This window comes from Eulemur rufifrons, chromosome 8, assembly GCF_041146395.1.
Source record: "Eulemur rufifrons isolate Redbay chromosome 8, OSU_ERuf_1, whole genome shotgun sequence".
Taxonomy (NCBI): domain Eukaryota; kingdom Metazoa; phylum Chordata; class Mammalia; order Primates; family Lemuridae; genus Eulemur; species Eulemur rufifrons.
The window spans coordinates 73,700,442-73,709,216 of NC_090990.1; positions in this window are offsets into that span (position 1 = coordinate 73,700,442).

Sequence of the window (8,775 nt, forward strand, 5' to 3'; positions counted from 1 at the left end):
TATAAACAGTTCACTGGACAGTTAATTTCAGCAAAATTCCAGAATGTATCAACAAACCATAATTAACACTCAGTGGTGGGAGTTCTATATTTTTCTCAGTGAGAAGCCAGTAAAGCTAGGGACTTACTTCTCATCTAGTCTAATATGATGTTTTCTTTTCTTGCATTAATCAAATCCAGATTCTATATAATTTTCTACATTATCTTCCCTTTTTATCTCAAGTGCTTCCACATGAAGAAGTTTACCTTGTTTAATCTGAGATTTAAAACCATCTACAAAAATGCTTATTCTCTACTTAAATGTTGCAATAATTTTTTCTTTCATTCCACAAATCTTTATTAAGTGCCTATTATGTGACCAGCACCATGCCATGCCTTAGAGAAACAAATGTAAGCCAGATAGAAATAGTCCCTTATACTCTTACATACTCTCTTATATAAGCAATCACATTAAAATGTGGCAGGTGCTTAAAAAATAAAAGATGAAGTATAAAGGATGCTCAGTTAAATTTGAATTTTGGATAAATAATGTATAATGCATTAATTAGTGTATGTCCCAAATAATCTGGCAGCCCTGTGGAAGTTCAGAGCAGGAGCTTTATTTTATTTATTTATTTTTTGAGACAGAGTCTCGCTCTGTTGCCCAGGCTAGAGTGCTGTGGCATCAGCCTAGCTCACAGCAACCTCAAACTCCTGGGCTCAAGCGATCCCCCTGCCTCAGCCTCTCGAGTAGCTGGGACTACAGGCATGTGCTACCATGCCTGGCTAATTTTTTCTATATGTATTTTTAGCTGTCCATATAATTTCTTTCTATTTTTAGTAGAGACAGGGTCTCACTCTTGCTCAGGCTGGTTTCGAACTCCTGAGCTCAAATAATCCGCCCGCCTTGGCCTCCCAGAGTGCTAGGATTACAGGCGTGAGCCACCGCACCTGGCCCAGAGCAGGAGCTTTAAACTTAGTTTAAGGGAATAAGAAAAGGCTTCCTGGAAGAAGGGACATTTAAACTGAAACCTAAATTTTACCTTATGCACCAAGTGCTTCTCAATGGCACTGCTAAGTAGGATTTAATTCTCTCTGAAAAATGCCTTCTGCCCATTGTTGGGGTCTGGCCATTGTCCCTCTCTCTCCAAGGTATTCTTCCCACAGTGTGATGATGGGAAGGGTCTTTTAAACTCTTCTCTTTTTATGTAAAAAGAATAATTTACAAATTACAGATGTTCCTCAACTTAAGATGAGGCTATGTCCCAATAAACTTATCATAAGTTGAAAATACTATAAATTAAGAATGCGCTTACTACACCTAACCTACTGAACATCATAGCTTAGCCTAGCCCACCTTAAACATGCTCAGAACACTTACATTAGCCTGCAGTTGGACAAAATCATCCAAGACAAAGCCTATTTTATAATAAAGTGTTGGATATCTTATGTAATTCATTTAATACTGTACTGAAAGTGAGAAGCAGAATGGTTATATGAGTACTCACATACAGTTTCTACTGAATGTGTTTTGCTTTTGCACCATTGTAAAGTCAAGACATCCTAAATTGAACATCCTAAATTGGGGACCATCCGTAGAGTCTAAGCTGAAAACTCTCTCTCCCCATCAGACGGGAAATGGCTACCATTTTCTGTAACACTATTAAGTATCTTTCCAGGTTACAGCAGCTCAAGGTTTTAAGATTTCACCAGATTATGCCTATACCCATTTAGGCCACACAGGCTATTAATTGGTGGTGTAATTTTCAAAATGAATTATTTATGTATATTTTCAAATAGAAAACTTTTGGGATTTACAAAAAAAAAGACTGGCCTTATTTTTATATATTGGAAATGCTATCCCAGCTTTGTCCCTGACTGAGTCTTTTCTGTCCTTTTCTGTATTTCTTCCAGTGTAATCTCTGGCTAATATGCAGATGTTCCTGGGGAAAATAACAAATGAAGTCTTACTACTTCTCAATAAGTGGTATTGCAAATATCAAGATATACTTTTGTGTTATTAGTAAATACATTATTTGAATCAGCCCATTTATAAGCATTTAAATTTGTCACCACCAAATCAGCTGAGCAAGATGTAACGGGGGTGAAATCAATTCTTTTGAAAAAACTTATTCATTGTCATTTGTAGAGAAAGATAACTGTTTATTTCTATAGGAAATGTTGTCACAGACAAATAAAATATCAATACTTCTCTCAATTCCCTTTTAGTCTGACCTTCAAGGTCAAGAGATGAGTCAAGAAAGTGCATCTGTGTAACTGTAGAAAATCACATCCCTGACTGTGCCTCAGCGCATTTGCTTTCCTCAAGGGAGGAGTATCATTCCTGCCAGGATCCACAAGATCTATGGCTCTACTCTCATGTAGTGAACACTGTGAAGCAGTTTCATAATAACCAAGCCCATGGGAGGACTCCCATTGCATGGAGGACAGCAAAGATCATCACTAGACCAACCACCAGTGCAAACACTTTTACCCCCTGCATCCTGGACTGCAGTTTTACCAATTGCCTGCGACTGGTTAGACAGAACACATCCACACACAAGTTATATGAAGCGGATTTATTACTTACAGATAGGCAGCAAAGGACAAAAGAAGCCTAGGATCCATTGTGAGCCAGTTCCCCAAGGTTCAAGAAGGCTGCCTGGGAAAGATGGGGACTTGACTCTGTATGCCCCACTTGCACCCGCTTACAGGACCCCGAAAGGCAGCCTGCCATAGGTTATATACCTTAGGGTCATGTACCTCAGGAACAACATGACACACTGGGCAAAGCTTTGAAGGACATCCTGCTCCCAAGGGAGAGAGGAACAAAGCTCGGGCTGTCTAGGGCAGTTTTCCCTAACTCAAGACATTACATTCTTTAGGAAGGACAGGAACAAGGCACAGGCTGTTACAGGCAGTTCCTCTCTATCTAATGATATTGCATTGCCAGCACCTTCTATAGTTATTTTTCATAAGTACAGCAAGAAGTTGGGGAACACTGGTTCCCTCCAATGCCACCTGGAGAACTGTCCTGCAGATACATTTTGGAACATCTTTATGGACCACGATGAACCCCTTAACTGGTCCCCTAACCTATGGCGGAATTGCATGCAACATTCCCCAGGCCCCCTCTGGTCACAGTGACTGGACTGGGGATAGGCTGCTGACTCAGCTGAGCAGAGTCCCTTCCCAGGGAACTTGGAAGTGGGGATGAGAGCAGAGAATGAGTCTTTCCATGTGGTTGGAACTGTAAAAAGTAAACATGGAAGCTCTGGCCTGCCATCTGCCAGCTGCCATATGGCTCGAATAACTGAGAAACCAGATGCTGAGGGAAAAAATGAAGTGAGAAATGAAGTAAGCGCTCTCTGAGTTCCTGCTGATCTTCCTTTCCAGTGCCAGCCCTTCTGATGCCTGGCTGCTTACATTCCTGCTTTGGCTCAATGAGACACTTCTTTTTTTTTTTTGAGACAGAGTCTGTCTCTGTCAGCTGGGCTAGAGTGCCATGTTGTCATCATAGCTCACTGCAACCTCAAACTCTTAGGATCATTTGACCCTCCTGCCTCAGCCTCCCAAGTATCTGGGACTACAGGCGTGCACCACCACGCCTGACTAATTTTTGTATTTTTTGTAGAGACAAAGTCTCACTCTTACTCAGGATGGTCTCAAACTCCTGGACTCAAGTGATCCTCCCGCCTCAGCCTCCCAGGGTGCTGGGATTACAGGCATGAGTCACCATGCCCAGCCCTATTTTCCTATAATTTCTCCTTTTCTTTTCTCTCTTCTTCTTCTTTTCTCTTTTTCTTTTCTTTTTTTTTTTTTTGGTAGAGATGAAGTCCTGCTATGTCACTCAGGCTGGTCTCGAATTACTGGGCTCAAATGATCCTCCTGCCTCGGCCTCCCAAAGTGCTAGGATTACAGGCATGAGCCACCGCACCCAGTCCTAATTTCTCCTTTTCTACCTAAAATAATTCAAGTTGGTTTCTACTAGTTGTAAACATAAACACCCTGATGAATCCTCAGGGTGGGTGTTCTCCCTACAAACCCCTCTGGTGAGGGGGTTGCTCCTCCCGGGTCACCCTGTCATGTGCACACTGCTTTTTCCTGAGCAATGTGCTCCACTCATCTCCTGGAAGGCAAGACAAATGAGCAAAAATGTATGAAGCACAGTGGGAAGAACTGGACAGAACTTAATTCAGAACTAATCACATACATCACTTATTTGCTGTTTGACCTTAAAGTAGTTCCTTAAACTCTCTGAGCCTCTATTTATTTATATATTTATACCTGCCTTGCAGGATTGATTAAATGGAATAAGGTATGTCAAAATTCTAGAACAGGGTAAGGCACATAGCAGGCACTCAACATCTGATGCTACAGATAAAGCATGCAATGGTGACCTATAAACATTCAGGGATAATGGTTCTTGGCCCAGCAACTGTGATGATGTTGTCACTTGGTATCCAGGGACACATATATGGCTCTTCTCCACAGTAAGCAATGAGGTAAATATTTAGACAGTTTTCAGTTTTTCTGCTATTAACATAACTCTGAAATGAACATCCTCATAACTAAATCTCCACGCATATTTTATTTTCTTAGGATAAATTCCTCTTAAGTTGAAGACTGGGTACATTGTTCTGGCTTTTGATGCCCATTGACAAAATTCTTTCCAAAAAACTGAACCTAGTTCACCTCCACCAGCAGTGTATGCCTACATATCAGTGTAGCAGACGACTACTTGTCCCCCAAATCCATTCTCCCTTTTTTCCATAATAATTGAGTTGTAGCTCGGTACATGGCTGCCCAGGCTGACTACATGTCCCAACTTCCCTTGTCACTGAGTATGGTGAAATTAAATTCTTACCATTGGATTATAAGATGCCCTACTTCCAATCACTTACGTAAACTAAGTGATGTTTCCTTTAAAAAGGAAACTGCTTGCCCTTCAGTGTCTCTCTTTCTCCCTTCACACAAACTGGAACTCAAACCCAACTTGGACCACTAAATGAGGACAGCACCCTAGGGAATGGCAAAGCAAAAAGATTCAAAGAACTTGGGACCCTGAATAGCTTCATGGATCAGAACCCTGCTAGCAGCCTGAAGCACTTACCTATGATCTATTACATGAAATATTTCTTTGCTACAGATTTGCAGCCTGTGTCTTAATAGCACAGTGGGGTTAATACATCTTTTATTAGTAATAGTGAGGCACTTTGGAGTACTAATTAGTTTTGTATGATGAGCAGGTCATGTATGACTTTATGTCGCCCGTAACAGCCAAAATGATGTATTCTCCACTTACGTGGTCCAGTATTTCATTTGTTAATAAATATTATTCACATCTGCATGAAGAAAATTTTCCTTCATTATAAATGTGCAGTGATTTCAGTGCTAATCATTCTACCCTTCCTCATCACAGCAGTTCCTTCAGTGTTAATGCACAGTATGTCTTTGCTCACAGCAAGCTACCAAATTTCAGGTATGTTATTGACCTAAGCAGATTTAAGCAAATATTGTGGAGTTCTTTTGTTTATTTCCAAGTCTGAACTTGAAGCTGATTGTCTGTAAATATTTTGTAAGATTATAGGTAGATTTCTAGAGAGTTAAATTAGCTGTATAATCCATTTTGGAGACTATAGCCTAATTTTTATAAAAGTAACTCCCTTAGTATTGCAGTGGGCCCAGTGTTAACTATTTCTCTCCTATGGTCATTTGTGGAAGCTTAAAATAATATTACACTGATGCACTATCATCATACATTAATGTTGGATTACCCTTGAGAGCTTCTAGATTATATATAGATTACTCTAGAAATATAGCGATTATTGAGGATTCATGCAAACTATTTCTAAATAGATGTTTAATATTTTCTTTGCTTGTTTAGTACTGTTCATTTGCTGTAATTAACACCTTCTTTGGGCAGGGCATGGTGGCTCACGCCTGTAATCCTAGCACTCTGGGAGGCTGAGATGGGCGGATCGTGTGAGCTTAGAAAGTTCAAGACCAGCCTGAGCAAGAGCGAGACCCCATCTCTACTAAAAAAATAGAAAGAAATTAGCTAGACAACTAAAAATATATAGAAAAATTAGCTGGGCATGGTGGCGCATGCCTGTAGTCCCAGCTACGTGGGAGGCTGAGGCAGAAGGATTGCTTGAGCCCAGGAGTTTGAGGTTGCTGTGAGCTGACGCCATGGCACTCTAGCCCGGGCAACAGAGTGAGACTCTGTCTCAAAAAAAAAAAAAAAAACCAAAAAAAAAACACCTTCTTTGTTCCTGTTCTCTCAAGGAACATAACTCTGTGCTTATCTATTGTCCAATGTCTGAAAACAGTTTGTTTCTACTTATTTTATCCAGTTTTATCATTATTTATTGTGGGAAGGTGAGTCAATTAGTTTCTCAATGCTGAAACAGAAGTCTATGAAATCTGAATTTTTTATTATCCTAATGCTATATGATAAGAATTGTCTTAAATAAACATGCAGGAATAGAGATAGCCCTAAGAACTGGGTCATATCCTTGGCCCTTTTCCAGTTGCAGTTCATTAATCCTCCACCATGACAGTAACGATGATTCTCTTCATTTCTCCTCCCTCAATGATGCTATCACCAACTCCTCAGCATCTCTCCTGTTCATGTACTGCAGGGCTTTTGCTTTCTCATGACTTTGGTCTACGGAAGACTTATAACAAATGGTCTCTCTCTATGAATCCTTTCAGCTTCAACTTCAGCTCCTACTATCTACTTACTCTCTGTATTCCACGTGGGAACTCTTAAAGAGACAATCTGATCACTACCCGTGCCCTTCTCTTGGGAGAAACTTTTGGGCCAAGACTTTTTTTCTCAGCTCTGGCAGGGAAAGCAGGTAGGGAAAAGAGGCAGGTTGGTCACCCTGTGCAGAACATGGCCACTCAGCTGCTTATTCATTGGGGGCCTTCGCCAGAGAAATTCTGCCAGGAACAGTGGATGTAGCAGTCACTGAGGTTGGCCTAAAATATGTGTGATTTATTTACACATCTATCTCTTCTTCTAAATGTGAGCTTTTTGAGGTCAGGAGCCATATTTTAGGTATCATTTAATGCTTAGTGCCCAGCACATTGCTTGGCACATAGTAGTTTCTCAATAAATTTTACTGAATGAATGAATTGATGAATGACTATTTTGGCTCCCCACTTAGACTGTTAGCTCCCTTGATTGGCCCCAGAATAACACAGATCCTTACAATGAACAAATTACAAGACTACCTTGGGAATTGTCTTAGGAAATGCTATTTTGAAAAATAATTGAAGCACTAGAAATGTTTTTTATTTTGGTTTAATGATTTTAATTAGTATCCATATCAATTCTTAATCTGTGCATAATAGTTTCTGGAGTGGATTTGTTTTCTCATGTACCTTAAAGACTCCCCAACTAGAATGTTTAAAAATACTAATTTAGATTGGATTTGCTTAATTTCTCTGAATAAATAATATTTTACAAATATTATCTTATATATATGGGCATACAAACAAATTTTATAAACATGGGTAAACTGTATGTGACCAGTTGGCAGATGTTAAAGCTAAATATATTGGTTCATGTTTTTCCAATATAATCAATATAATTATACTTCAGAAATTGAAATTGATTGTTATCCTTTAAATTAAAGCTACTGGCACAAAGAAAAAGGGATCTATGTAAAGGATGGATTTAACTTTGTGCTTACCCTTCTGTGGGTAATGAGAATCACTTTGTACAGATAGTAGGTATGTACTTACATATTTGTTGATTTCCCTCTGAGCTAGTGAGTCATTGACCCTGAAGCTGGAGTGAGGTTGGTTTGCACTGCACCATGGAGAACTTAATTATCCCCATGGTAACACAGAGCCTCTTGCTTACCACTTCTTCCCACATCTTTGTGATATTTATAGCAGGAAACCATTATTTACTTCATATTTGATATTCTGATATGTTTTTCAGGGCACAATTTCCTAACCTCAGCCATTGCTGTGTATAAAACATTGCCATAGCAACAATAAAAAATAGTGATTATAAGTAATACCTTATGAAACGAAAAATGATCTGCCAATTCTACAGCATTTTAGGATTCAAACTTTTCCCCTGAATTTTGCATAACAATTATCAAGATGTTGAAATTAAAACATACATAACCAACTGGCTAACTGATGATTCTTATATATTTTGAAAAGGCAACCATTAATATTAAGTAACATATGTTTAAATTTAAAAATTTTTTGCTTATCAGAAAAATAATTCCTGTCCATTGATTTAAAAAGTTAGAAAATAGGCCAGGCGCAGTGGCTTATGCCCATAATCCTAGCACTTTGGGAGGCTAAGGTGGGAGGATCTCTTGAGGCCAGGAGTTCGAGACTAGCCTGAGCCTCGTTTTTACGAGATCCTGTCTCCACAAAAAATAGAAAAATTAGCTGGGCATGGTGGTGCATGCCTGTAGTCCCAGCTACTTGGGAGGCTGAGGCAGGAGGATTGCTTGAGCCCAGGAGTTTAGGTTGCAGTGAGCTATGATGACGGCACTGCATTCTAGTCTGGGAGACAGAGTGAGACTTGGTCTCAAAAAAAAAAAAAAAAAAAGGCAAAAAGAACATTTAACAATCCAATAATCTCCCTTCCCCATGGTTTACTATGTCTTTCCAGTACCTTTTCAGTATGTGTATATGTGGAGGTGGGGGTGGGGTCGTGGGGTGTAAGGAGAGAGGGAGAGAGAGGCCCTTCCCGCAATACATTTTGTTCTGTATCCTGATTATTTTTTTTAACTTAACAATATATTGTGAACATCTTTTC